The sequence below is a fragment of the Pseudorca crassidens genome, chromosome 13 (assembly GCF_039906515.1).
Source record: "Pseudorca crassidens isolate mPseCra1 chromosome 13, mPseCra1.hap1, whole genome shotgun sequence".
Taxonomy (NCBI): Eukaryota; Metazoa; Chordata; class Mammalia; order Artiodactyla; family Delphinidae; genus Pseudorca; species Pseudorca crassidens.
In genome coordinates this window covers 11,957,594-11,971,696 of record NC_090308.1, presented here as the reverse complement: position 1 = coordinate 11,971,696, position 14,103 = coordinate 11,957,594, and the positions used below count along the sequence as shown (strand labels likewise).

General features: G+C 46.0%; 1 protein-coding gene across 6 annotated transcripts in view; it reads left to right on the top strand.

Annotated features, from left to right (window-relative positions):
• The window catches only part of SCAF8 (SR-related CTD associated factor 8), a 198,385-nt gene that overhangs the window by 183,726 nt on the left and 556 nt on the right, over positions 1 to 14,103 (top strand). For 4 of the 6 annotated variants that reach the window (XM_067701713.1, XM_067701712.1, XM_067701706.1 and 1 more), the window contains one exon: positions 910 to 7,878. The gene's annotated coding sequence lies outside the window, so the exon portion shown is untranslated. Of the gene's footprint in view, positions 1 to 669; positions 816 to 909; positions 7,879 to 9,976; positions 10,191 to 10,990; positions 11,184 to 14,103 lie in introns of those variants that run through there. The other 2 variants (XM_067701707.1, XM_067701709.1) reach the window with 2 other exon arrangements.

Sequence of the window (14,103 nt, the reverse complement as noted above, 5' to 3'; positions counted from 1 at the left end):
TGGAACATCCTCTAAGGCAGGAGCCACGTCGTTACATTCCCAAGGACTTACACTGTGCCTGGAGCAGCTGATGGATGAAGGCGTGGCTAAATGAGTGGGGCTGTTTGAGCAGATGGAAGATTCGGTGGCTTCTGGCTCTCAACGTCACCCTATTTTTGTGAAGATGTTTCCATAGAAGAAGGTTTCAGTTTGTGTGTTGGAAACTCATGGGCCAGACTTTCAAACAATGAAAGAATTCAATAAAAGGATTGGAAGTTAAGAAGATTCCCAAGAAAGATTTCTCTGCACAAATAAATTGACAATGTTGCTTGAATAAGAGTCTTCCTCGTGTTTCCCCCATTACCAAATTCTTGGTACTTTAAGCTGGCCCTAAGTCTATAGCCCTTGCTCTAGAATTTAGAGCCCCAAACAAAAGCCGTGCTGGGGTATATGCCAAATTAAGTAAGCCACTGTGCCGAAATATAAATGTAAATGCCTGAAGGTACATATCAAAGTTTACTAGGGCGACCTGTAGCAGCTTCAACAAAGGGTGTATGACAGTAAACATATGGTAATAACATTGAAACCGTTTTTTGTTTAGAAATAAAATAACTGTTTTCTATAGATGATAACACACCCCATAATCATATATCAAAGTCGTTTTTCCCATGTTGCTTTTCTTTCAAACAGGTAAGTGGTGCGATGGATCGTTACACGTTGGACACTGTCTACATTGTGATAAACACTCATGAAAACACCGTGGTCTGTGGGGTATTTTCAGAGCACCAACAGCGCTGTGCCTGCCAGGGGCCCTGGTGGTCTTTTCCAGATCTTGCCCACGGTGCCTGGAGGGGTCAGGCCGAGGCGTGTCCATGCGGGGGCTTCCTAGAGCCAGCTCCGACTTTTAGATTTTATCCCATTGATATCTAGATCCAAGATCTTTCCTCTCCAAGGAGGAATTCTGAAAGTGTCTGCTCTCAGCCTAGCTCTACCATGTCATTACGGAAGAAGCTTCAATCTGACTTTCATAATATTGCAACGTGGAGGTAAAATTTCCCCACTCACCTTAACTACTGGTGGAATCTCCTGCAGCCAGAAACGATCATTACCCTTTGCTCGTTCTCTTCCCCTGGCACTTACCACAGTCTGTCTGGTAAGATAGATATTTGTGTGCACGTCTTATTACCTCTTCGACTCCTTTAACTACCTATCAGTTCTTTATGTACCTGTTTTCCTTAGACCCTGCTTCGGAGGTCAGGAGACTTGGATTTGAATGCTGGCTTTATTGTTTCTACTGCCATGAAAACTTGGACAAGCTACTTTCCCTCCCTTAGCTTTAGTTGTCTCTTCTGCAAAATAGGAAGAATGACGTTTGTACCTCTGTGAGTTGCTCTGAAGATTAGATAGCATATGTGAAATGCTTCTGTAGATGCCTGGCACATTGGAACAACCAGTAACTGTCATCTGTCATTCGTAATGATATTCTGGAGTAGAACCAGGACTTGGTCTGGGAGCTTTGCTCATCAGGGAGGAACTCTGAGTGTCTGTGCTCAGCCCATCTCTGCCGGTGCCGCTGGTGCCTGGTATCCTCCTCCCAGCGCCGCACCTGCTTTGGGACTGCTGCCCTGCAGCAGTGTCGCCCCACAGCAGTGTCACCCCGCTCTGCCACTTTTCCTTGTCAGGGAGTCGGGGCATCAGGTTTGTGTCATGAAACCTGGAGTCACTTGAGTATGACAAGTTCTTTTCTTTGTTCGTTTTAACTTTTATTTATTTATCTTGGCCGTGCTCCGCTCGGCATGGCGTGTAGGATCTTAGTTCCCCGACCAGGGATTGAACCTGTGCCCCCTGCAGTGGAAGCATGGAGTCTTAACCACTGGACTGCCAGGGAAGTCCCTATTTATTTATTTGTTTATTTAATTGAAGTATAGTTGATTTACTATATTCTGTTAGTTTCAGGTGTCCAGCAAAGTGATTCAGTTATACATATACATCTATTCATTCTTTCTTAGATTCTTTTCTCATATAGGTTATTGCAGAATATTAAGTAGAGCTCCTTGTGCTATACAGTAGGTCCTTGTTGGTTCTATTCTTTTTTTTTTTTTTGCGGTACACGGGCCTCTCACTGTTGTGGCCTCTCCCGTTGCGGAGCACAGGCTCCGGACACGCAGGCTCAGCAGCCATGGCTCACGGGCCCAGCCGCTCCGCAGCATATGGGATCTTCCCGGACCGGGGCGCGAACCCGTGTCCCCTGCATCGGCAGGCGGACTGTCAACCGCTGTGCCACCAGGGAAGCCCTGGTTCTCTATTTTATATATAGTATGTGTATGTTAATCCCAAGCTCCGAATTTATCCCTCCCCCTCATTTCCCCTTTGATATCCATAAGTTTGTTTTCAAAATCTGTGAGTCTGTTTCTGTTTTGTAAATAAGTTCATTTATATCATTTTTTAGTTAGATTCCACATATAAGTGATATCATATGGTATTTGTCTTTGTTTGATTTACTTCACTTAGTGTGATCATCTCTAGGTCCATCCGTGTTGTTGCAAATGGCATTATTTCATTCTTTTTTATAGCTGAGTAATATTTTATTGTGTGTGTGTATATATATGAACCACATCTTCTTTATCCATTCATCTGTTGATGGGCACTTAGGTCACTTCCATGCAGTGTGACAAGTTCTTATATTAAAAATATTCAGCTAACCTAAGGCTGTTCCTGTGCTTCCTTCCTCACCCCTCCAGAGATCAGGGAGGAAAAATGGCTTGTTATCCATCTGACAGCTAATAATTCTAGGCAGTGACTGCACAAGATACCACCAAGGCCGGTGGCATTTAAAAAGTAGTGTGACGTGGACTTCCCTGGTGGCGCAGTGGTTAAGAATCCGCCTGCCAATGCAGGGGACATGGGTTCAAGCCCTGGTCTGGGAAGATCCCACCTGCCGCAGAGCAACTAAGCCCGTGCGCCACAACTACTGAGCCCACGCGCCTAGAGCCCATGCTCCACAACAAGAGAAGCCACTACAATGAGAAGCCCGCGCACCGCAACGAAGAGTAGCCCCTGATTGCCGCAACTAGGGAAAGCCCGTTCACGGCAATGAAGGCCCACTGCAGCCAAAAATAAAAAGATAAATTTATATATAAAAAAAAAAGTGGTGTGAGGTGCGCTCTGCCTTTCAGGCTGCTACAGTCCCTGTGGCCAAGATGGGATACAGTATTAAAAGGCAACTGACAATGCCAGGAGGGTTCTAAGTGGCAAAGGAGTGAGTGGTACAAAGGAAAGTAAGTTTATGAGACAAGAAAGATCTGGGTGTCTGGAGGAGAAGTGATGATCCTCGACCTCGAGCAAGACCCTGAATAAAAATGTGCTGTCGGGGGCTTCCCTGGTGGCCCAGTGGGTGAGAGTCTGCCTGCCGATGCAGGGGACACGGGTTCGTGCCCCGGTCCGGGAAGATCCCACGTGCCGCGGAGCGGCTGGGCCCGTGAGCCGTGGCCGCTGAGCCTGCGTGTCCGGAGCCTGTGCTCCGCAACGGGAGAGGCCACAGCAGTGAGAGGCCCGCGTACCGCAAAAAAAAAAAAAAAAAAAAAAAAAAGTGCTGTCTTTGTATTCTCCAAACTGAAAAACAAAAACAAAAAAACACTGCGAGGGCAAGTCTGTTTTTCACGGAAGAATAATTCCTTTGTTGATTGACTCTAGGAGGAATTAAAGAACATTCATACCTAATTAAAACAAGTAAAGTCTGGAGGTGAGCTCAAGAAGGTGGGTTGATTTATGAATCCCACTTCAAGACTTTCAACTTGAAGGTGATCAACCTGAGCAGGACTTGCCTGAAGGCAAGTATTACCCAGTCTAATTATTAGACCTAAAAAGCAATGTTCATCTTTTTTAAAATTATTATTTATTTATTTATTTTTGGCTGCGTTGGGTCTTTGTTGCTGTGCACGGCTTCCTCTAGTTGCGGTGAGCAGGGGCTACTCTTAGTTGCGGTGCGTGGGCTCTAGGCACACAAACTTCAGTGGTTGTGGCACACGGGCTCAGTAGTTGTGGCTCACGGGCTCTAGAGCGCAGGCTCAGTCGTTGTGATGCACGGGCTTAGTTGCTCCGCGGCATGTGGGATCTTCCCGGACTAGGGCTCAAACCCGTGTCTCCTGCATTGGCAGGTGGATTCTTAACCACTGCGCTACGAGGGAAGCCCCACAATTTCAGTCTTAATGATGCTTATATCCTGTTTTACACAAAGACGAGATGTACTAGGAGCGATAGCTCTAAATTTCAATCTTAAGAGTCTATGTGAGAAATGTTTGTTTAAACAATATTTTTATTACAGTTTCATAAATACAGAAAATGCACTGGACATAAGTTACAGTTTTGTGGGTTTACTCAAATAAACACACCTGTGGAACCACAGTCCAGTTCAAGAAATAGAACATTCCCAGAACTCCTCCCTTCTCTCTGCCCTTCACAGTCACCAAGGTAACCACTCTCCTGACTCCTACACGGTAAATTAGTTTCACCTATTTTTGAACTTTGTATAATTGGAACCACCTAGTACCTATTAATTTATGTCTGCCTTCTTTCTCTCAACATCACGTTTGTAAGATTCATACATGAGTTGATTAATTTACTATGCTGTACAGTATTCCATAATATAAATATACCACACTTGATTTATCCATTCTACTGTTGAGGGACATTTGAATTGTTTCTCATTTGGTCTATTTCATACAAGTAATGATGCTACATTCTTACACCCACACTGTGCACACTCTAAGTGCATTTCTGTTAGGTGTATAGACTGGGGGAAAATTGCTGGGTCATTGCAGCTATTGTTTTTGTGGTTATTGTCAAAAAGTTTTTCCAAAGTGTTTGTATGAATTTATGCTCCCACCGGCAATTTATGAGACTCACGCATGTCCTTGCTGACACTTGATATTATCGGGGTTTTTTTGTTGTTTTTTTTTTTGCGGTACGCGGGGCTCTCGCTGCTGTGACCACTCCCGTTGCGGAGCACAGGCTCCGGACGCGCAGGCTCAGAGGCCATGGCTCACGGGCCCAGCCGCTCCGCAGCAGGTGGGATCTTCCCGGACTGGGGCACAAACCCGTGTCCCCTGCATCGGTAGGCAGACTCTCAACCACTGCGCCACCAGGGAAGCCCGATATTATCGTCTTTTTAATTTTAGCCATTTGGAGGGTACGTAATGGGGTCTCTTTGTGGCCTTATGCGTGAGGTGGAGCATCTTTTCGAGTGCTTATTAGCTATTTAAATATCTTCTATTGTGTAGTAAACGTCCAATCTTTTGCGTATTTTTTAATTGCAATGAATTTTTAATATAAATTTATTTTTTCATTTATTTATTTTTGGCTGTGTTGGGTCTTCGCTGCTGCCCGTGGGCTTTCTCTAGTTGCAGCGAGCAGGGGCTACTTTTCGTTGTGGGGCGCGGGCTTCTCATTTCGGTGGCTTCTCTTGTTGCGTAGCACGGGCTCTAGAGCGCAGGCTCAGTAGTTGTGGCTTGTGGGCTCTAGAGCGTAGGCTCAGTAGTTGTGGCGCACGGGCTTAGTTGCTCCGCGGCACGTGCGATCTTCCCAGACCAGGAATCGAACCCCTGTTCCTTACATTGGCAGGCAGATTTTTAACTACTGCGCCACCAGGGAAGTCCGACTTTTACTTTTTTTTTTAATTAATTGAATCATCAACGTTTATATATATTCTGGATAGCAGACCTTTATGGGATCCTTATCACAACAGATACCTTCTCTCTGGCTGTCCTGGCAACTAAGTGAGTGGAAAATGCCTCAAGGGGAAAAGGAATCCAGACGTTGTGCTCCTCCCTCCAAAATTCCCTTTTCTCAGGGATTTTGGTCTAAGACTTCAGTGTTTGGGCAGCTCTTTGATGACTCCCAAGCACGTGAGTGTGTGCTCATCTGGATTTCCTGCTAGCTGTTTGCATCAGAAGGGTTAGTCTAATATAAGCTGTTCCTTTATCTCCAGAAGCAAAACGTCAAGAATGAGACTGTTGGTTTAAAAAAAAAAAAAAAAAAAAAAAAAAGGTGTGGGGGGGACCTCCCTGGCGGTCCAGTGGTTAAGACTCCACGCTTCCACTGCAGGGGGCATGGGTTCAATCCCTGGTCAGGGAAGTAAGATCCCACACGCTGCAGGGTATGGCCAAGAAATTAAAAAAAAAAAAAGAGACTGTTGGTTTGGGGCATTTCCAAGGAAAACTGTAGACTAGAGAAGCATGTCTGATATCTTAAGGCCCATCTGCACACACAGAGCAGAGAAACACCTTTCCTGGGCTGGGGCTGAGCTGGTGTGGAGCTGGGATAAAGGCAGGATGAGAAATGCTGTGTGGGGTTCTGCCCTCTGACCCTTGGGCCTTGTCCCTGGGGATGGGCAAAAAATAAACCAGAGAAAAGCTTGGGGATCCCCAAGCGTGTCCCTCCGGTTTAGCCCACAGAAACTTTGGGAAGCCCCCATCTAGTGGAGCAGTGAACTGAAAAAGAAAAATAAAAAGCTAGACTGATAGCCAGAGGACAGCTCTCAAGTCCTGTGTGCCCAAGGGCCCCAAGTGCGGTGGAAGGGGACTTCCAAAACCTGTCTATTCCTCAAAGCAAAGCACAGAGCTGGGCTGAAAATAGCCCGGCAGACGGGGGGAGGCCTCCCAGTTGAGAGAAGGAGGACACAGTCTGTGGAGTCCTATTGATGGAAGTCCATGGTGGGACGGGTGATGGCAGTGTTTGCTACGAAGACCAAGGTCGATGCCCAGGTCCAGGCAAGACAGACTCGGAGAGGACTGGGGCAAGTCTGCCAAGCGCATCCCTCACCCAGGCCGGCTTGGCCCTGCTTCTCGAGAGCACTGGCCTGACCCACACCCAGCCTCCTCCTGGAACTTACTTACGTCTAGAGAGAAGAAGAAAAGAGATCAGGAACTGAGGAAAGCTAAATATCAGAAAGAGATTAGATTTTTAAGCCGGAAGGGACTGAAATTCTTTGGGGGTGAGATTTCTTTTTCCACAACTGTTCTGGATTGAATCATGTCTCCTCAAAAGATATGTTGAAGGCCTGGTACCTGTAAATGTGACCTTATTGGAAGGATGGTCTTTGCAGAGGTAATCAGGCTGAGATGAAGTCATCAGGGTAGGCCCTAATCCAATATGACTGGTGTCCCCCTTTTTTTTTTTTTTTTTGCGGTATGCGGGCCTTTCACTGCTGTGGCCTCTCCCGTCGCGGAGCACAGGCTCCAGATGCGCAGGCTCAGCGGCCATGGCTCACAGGCCCAGCCACTCTGCGGTACGTGGGATCTTCCTGGACCGGGGCATGAACCCGCGTCCCCTGCCTTGGCAGGCGGACTCTTAACCACTGCACCACCAGGGAAGCCCTGGTGTCCCTTTAAGAAGAGGAGAAGAGGGCTTCCCTGGTGGCACAGTGGTTAAGAATCCGCCTGCCAATGCAGAGGACACGGGTTTGAGCCCCGGTCCAGGAAGAGCCCACATGCCGCGAAGCAACTAAGCCCGTGCGCCACAACTACTGAGCCTGTGCTCTAGAGCCCGTGAGCCACAACTTCTGAACCCGCGTGCCACAACTACTGAAGTCCACACACCTAGAGCCTGTGCTCTGCAATAAGAGAAGCCACCACAACGAGAAGCCCGTGCACTGCAACAAAGAGTAGTCCCCGCTCGTTGCAACTAGAGAAAGCCCGTGCGCAGCAACAAAGACCCAACGCATAAAGAAATAAATTAAAAAAAAAAAAAAAAAAAGAAGAGGAGAAGAGGGAATTCCCTGGTGGTGCAGTTGTTAGCACTCTGTGCTCTCATAGCCAAGGGTCCAGGTTCAATCCCTGATCCGGGAACTAAGGTCCCACAAGCTGTGTTGTGCGGCCAAAAAAAAAAAAAAAGAAAAGAAAACCGAAAAACAAACAAAAAAACCAAATCATTAAAAACAAGAAGAAAAAGAAGAGAGAGACCCAATGGGAGATTCCACGTTGACGACAGAGGCAGAGATGGGAGTGATGTTCCTACAAGCCCAGGAAGTCCGAGGATTACAGGCAACCACCAGAAGCTACGAGAGAGGCATGGAACAGATTCTCCCCTCGAGCCTTCGCAGAGACCATGGTCCTGCAGATGCTCTGATTTCAGACTTCTGGCCTCCAGGACTACGAGACAATAAGTTTCTGTTGTTTAAAGCCACCCAGTTTGTGGACATTTTTTAGGGCAGCCTTAGCAAACGAGTACAACTACAAACTGGAAATGGGGGCTGATGAACTTAAGTTGAGACCAATGATGGAAAAGGAAAGACAATTAGATTTCTGTACCTGTCCCCACATTTTATGTTAACTCAGGCATTGAGCTCGTATTATATTCCTTACAAGGGTAACCTTTCATGTCACCTTTGCATCTGGGCGACCCTGATGTGCTTCTCTCCATGTAGCAGTTCCCCGGGTTTATCTGCTCTCCTGGTTCTTGTGTCATGAAGCTAGCCTGAACTGGCTCAAGTCAGAATTCGCACCAACTGAGGAAACAGATACAGTTTACAACCAAGTATACTTTGCAGTAAAACAAACCAACAAAAGCAACAACCACAACAAACAGGTCAAGGTCTCACCAGGAAGGGAATTAGTGACAAGTACAGTGTTTTCTCATACAAACGTGTACCATCAGGGTCAATCTGTTGGGGTGACTGAAGGGCTCCGGGGAGGCCTCCTCGGTCAGATTGCTTGTACAGGTGTCTGAGATCCATCGTGTGGCATCACTCCTTTGCTTCTTGAAGGCGTCATCCGTTTCACAATTAAAGCACAAATATCTCCCAAGAAAGTTCAGCTCACAGCTTAAGCTCTTAGCAACAGCTGGCAGATTTTTGTTGTGTGATTTCTGTCCTGGGCCTAGGGGAGAGGTGAGGAAGGAACAGGGAAGACCGTGGCCAGCTTCCCAGTGTGGCTGAGTGCAAGGTCATCATAATCATCAACAGGCAATATTTGATGAGCGTCCATGTTGCTATGATGACAATTAACTTAGAAAGCATGAACTATATCTTCAAAATAGAAAGGAGTTCATTAGTAAAACAAAGAGTCCTGTTTTCCCCCATATGATTGGTGGTGAGACCCATCTACTCTGGGTCAGCTGACCACTAGCTCTGTGACCATGGCAGGCTGCTTCTCCTTTTTAAACCCCAAGTTATGGCTCATCTGTGAAATGGGCTAATAGTGTTACCTACCTCATTAGGTGGTTACAAGATGCAAGTGAAGTCAATTATCTAAAGCCCTGATGCTATTGCTTGGCGCAGAGCGAGTGCTCAAGAAACGTTAGTATATCATCAATCTGTGACTTTTCTCCCATCAGGTTAGTGCGTGGTTGGGTTTCTTCATGCAGTGCTGGTTTCGTGCTAAAATCATCTGTGGTGTTCCATAGCGTGGCCAGGGCTGTATTAATATGAATTCAGACATCAGTGCGTCAAAGAGCAGTCAAGACCCCCAACGCTGGGCAGCGCCCACACTGTGCCACTTATTGTGTACTTTTCCTGTTTGAAAATATACTGAAGTAAAAGAAAGCGTCAGGGTAAGAGAAATCCCGCAGCTGTTTTTAGCTTGTAAAACACTTAGATAGAGCTTACTGTGTGCTTTACAAATACAGACTCGTTTGATCCCCCTACGATTCCGTCAGGTAAAACCTATTATTATCCTCATTTTACACAGGAGGTGACAGCGACGCGGAGGGGTAAGTCATTTCCTGGGGTCGCCAGGCTAGTGTAAGAAGGGGACGCTTCTCCTCCCATTATGTCTCTATCCACTTTCCTTGAAAATGTCTGCCAGTCAGAGCTTGGTGGACATTTTCAGTGTGACCACATCTGGGATGATGGAGGGCGATCTGGCCAAAAAAGGAAGTGGATTGAATTTTTAGGGAAGGGGAGCCTCTGTGGACCGTGTACCATCTTCTGGCAGGCAGAGGGTGAGGGCAAGAGTTGGCATCCCTGAAGAGTTCTGACAGCCTTCTTTATCTCCAACCTTAGGGGAAGAAGCCGAGCAGCCTGAGACAGTGAGGCGGTTATCAGTCACCAGCTCCCGGATGACGGAGGAGAGGAGAAAGGAGATTTTCAGAACCCAGTTATGTTAGACATATTAACAGAGGAATCTAACGTGACAGAAGGAAAAAAAAAGAGGAGATTCTTGCCCCCGAGGGCAAAGCATTTAGTTGCCACATCACTGAACTGGGCTTTGCAAAAGGTGTGTACGCAGCGAGAGTTGAACACAGCTAGCTCCGCGGAGGAAACAGATATCCCCCTGTGGAGCGAGGGCCCGTAGTGCCTGGGATGTTCCAAGTCCCTGGCCACTGACCAGGACACCTCCGACCGGCCCTCCCCAACCAAGGTCCACTGTCCCATTGGGGAGGGGGCAAGGGTGAGGGAACAAGAGGTCTAATGCTTGGGAAGCATAGAGCTGGTTCCACCCAGACGGCTGCTAGATGATGCTCAGACAGATGCCATTTCTGCCGGGTCCTGAAGCGTGAGAGCATTACTGGGAGTTGGCTGCAACTCTTTGGGCAGCACTGCTGGGTGTGGTGGTGGACAGGAAGAGAGGATTGGAAACTGTCTAGGAGGTAACAACGTGAAGACTGGAGACCAGATGGTTGTGGGAGTGAAGGTCAGGAGAGGTCAAAGGCGGCTCCCAGCAGCTTGGGAAATAGGGATGCTACTGACTGAGGCAGGAGGCGGGATAGAGGAGTTCATCTGGGGAGGCATCACAGTGGCGAGGTGGGTGGATAAAGGCCACACCTCCAGGGCCGGGAGTCAGGGTAGCGTGGCATCATCCTCTGAATTTTTTTTGGGGGGGGCGGGAGGGGTGTTGCCCCCCTAGTAAGTTTTTTTTTAATGGAATCGTGTTGGATTGGAAATGAAATAGGGACAAAATGGAACTTTCTTTGGGGGTAGCAGGCAGGGAAGGGGCCGAGGGTGGGGGGCCGTGAGGCTGTGAAGCACTTGGGTGACTCTTAGACTTATTGCTTGTCCCTGGGCTCATTTTCACAGGAGCTGGTAGACGGAGGCACTAACAGCAGGTCTCCACCGCTGCCTGTCAATCACCCCTCTGTTCAGCTTGCCCGTGGAATGGTGCTGGGGAGACACAGAAGTACCTCGAGCACTTCCTCGGGATGGCTTGTTTCTCATGACCTCATCACAGTGAAAAGAAGATGGATTTCTCAACCACTTCCTCCTGCAGTAGGTAAACCTGGAGTGCCTTCGGGTTTCTGTGCAAGCAGGTAGCAACGGGAGCACTGCTGGTTAATGAGAGTCATCAGGGGAGGGTCCCTTTCTCAGTTGAATTTCAGGTCCAGGTAGGACTCTGCACAAATTGATAATATCCTCTTGCTGTAGGAAATTGTATCAATACTTGAACAAAGAAATTGTCAAAAGCTTGTGACAAATTGGGTCCCTTTATTTCAAAGGATCCAAAATTGCTTTATAAATTCTCTTACGGCCCTGCGGGCTAAGAGCATATGATGAAAAAGGCAATCTGTGAGGCTAGAGGTAAAAAGCAAAGCAGCTCCCTGCACCCAGCTTCTGCTTGTCTCCTATTCTCGGGGCTGCTTGTTTAAAACTGGCTGTCTGTTTTTATTAGTGAATTCCACAAGGGAAAGTATGCTCGCTGAGACTCTCATTACAATGACATGGAATAAGAAGAAAATATGCAAACAGAGTTCCCCATCCCTCGTTGGGAGAAGGGGATGGAAGGTGGAGGTGAGGAAGAACGCAGATTATTCCAGAGGCATAAAGAGTAGACAACAATTATGTTTCTTTTCTTTCTTTCTTTTCCTTTAAAAAATGGTAAAATAGAAATATTTTCAAAACTCTTGACACAATAGCAGGGAAAAGTTGTGGGCAGAAAGATTTCATTAATCCTGTAACTTTGGGGAACGACTACAGATGTTGATGGTAGTTTTAAAATCTAGAAGAGAACATTTCAAAGCCAAAGTGATTTTAAAATTTTTTTTATGGAAACTTGCTCTTTACAGTGTAAAGATACAAACCTAACCTCTTATAGAAAGGTTATATATAGTCCTATTGAAAACTGTATCAATTTAAAAGCCTGGAGTGTGGATTTTAAAGCTTGTGGCTTATTTAAAGCTTCTAATGAGAAAGTGAGGGTGAAAAAGCAAACAGTAACCACGAGGTCAAGGTATTATTACTCTAACTTAAGACAATAAAGAGTTATTAATTTACATATCTGTTAATCACTAAGTATTTATATAATGTGCAAGATACAGAGTTTAAAAAGCAGGGGTTTTTTTCTGCATGACACGATTTCCCCATTCTATCACCCAAGTTTGTAAATTTCTTTTTAAAAATGCAATAGAATGAAGCTGTTAAAAGAATCAAGTAAGTCTATAGGTACTGACATGCAAATATGTTTATTTCATATATATGTAAGTTTGTGATGTATAGTATGTATTTGATGAATATTTACTATAATTGTTATAGGTCATCCTAAGACTTTCTTTTCCTTTCTTTTGAGATGTATCGGACCAAGGAGATATCTGAGCTCAAGGTCAGGTTTCAGCTCATTTAATCCCCCAGCTTTGAAACTGAAATCCACAAATTACATATCATCACCAAATTATAACCTTTAGAGGATGTACATAACAGTTAATGTGATTTATTCCCACTACACACTGGTATGCCTAAATGGATTTCATAGCTCTACTTACGAGGAGAAAGCTGCTAGTTCTAATATCCTAGTGGAAGTCCATTCTCTGAGTCATTTAAGTTCAAAACTCACTTCCCTTGGAAGGATCTTGTCCATACATCAGATGGCTCCACGCCAACCACCCTGAGCTTCAGATGTGGTTTAAATTATCTTTGCCCACGAGCAGAAGTTGATCTGTTTTTCCTCCTTTCCGACCCACTTAGAACTGTCACATGCAAATCCCAAACCCCAATACTTTCAATAATAATAAGCAGCAGCAGTGATAGAACAGAGAGTGAGGAAGACTGTGACGTTGAGGGGGGAGGGGAAATGACCCAACAGAGTGAACAGGGCTGGGAGGAAGTACAAGGAATTCAGGAAGAGTCCAACCAGAGAACCTGCAACAAAGTCCAAGAACAAGTTTAATGGCACAAGGGAATTGAAACAGTGGAACTCAGGGCCATAAAGGGAAACTTGAGAGAAAAGACTTGCTCCTATTGTGTACGTTTTGCATTTCATGGAAAGTTTATGGGTTCAGTAAACACATTTCCTAGGCTGAGGGCTCCAGTGAAACATAAGGCTGGCTGTGGAACCAGCTGGCTAGCAAGAACTGACTGGACATCTTTAAAGTATTATAAGCATTATAATTGGTACTTTATTTTGATTCAGAAAATATTAACTTTTACATGTTCAGATATGTTTATCAGACTTAGTTTATTTATAAATTATGAAAAATGAAACAAACTTAAAATCACATGAGTTTTAGCAACTTAGAACAATCAATGTCACGGGCATTTTTTTTCAAGGATATGCCTTTTGAGAGTGAAGCCCAAGGTTAAAAGTCTTTCACTGGGTGTTGGAGGGTGTCTGCGTATGGGTTACGCAGGAGCCAGACCAGTGCATTGGTAACTTGGGCTGATGCACTCAAAGTTCACTCACAAATATGCGTAGCATACTTCCCAGGGAGCACTGAGGACCTCTGTTTCCTTTTGGGAGATGTGGGGAGATGCTTTCCAGCTCAGGGATGGAGTAGAGACAGGATCAGCCCTGGCCAAGAGAGAGTCTCTGTGGGATTAAATGAGATTTTTAGACTTGGAATCTTGAGCAATCTTCTAAACAAACATAGACCTTTTATCATGGGGTAGTAATCCTATCAGGCGACCTTTTTTTTTTTTTTTTTTTTTTTCCCGGTACACGCGGGCCTCTCACTGTTTTGGCCTCTCCCATTGTGGAGCACAGGCTCCGGACACGCAGGCTCAGCGGCCATGGCTCACGGGCCCAGCCGCTCTGCGGCATGTGGGATCTTCCCAGACCGGGGCACGAACCCGTGTCCCCTCCATCGACAGGCGGACTCTCAACCACTGCGCCACCGGGGAAGCCCAGGCGACCTTTTGTTTTTCATTTTTCTTTCAAGAATATATCAGTTAGCTTCTAGTAACTTGTCAGCAGAAAGGAAAAA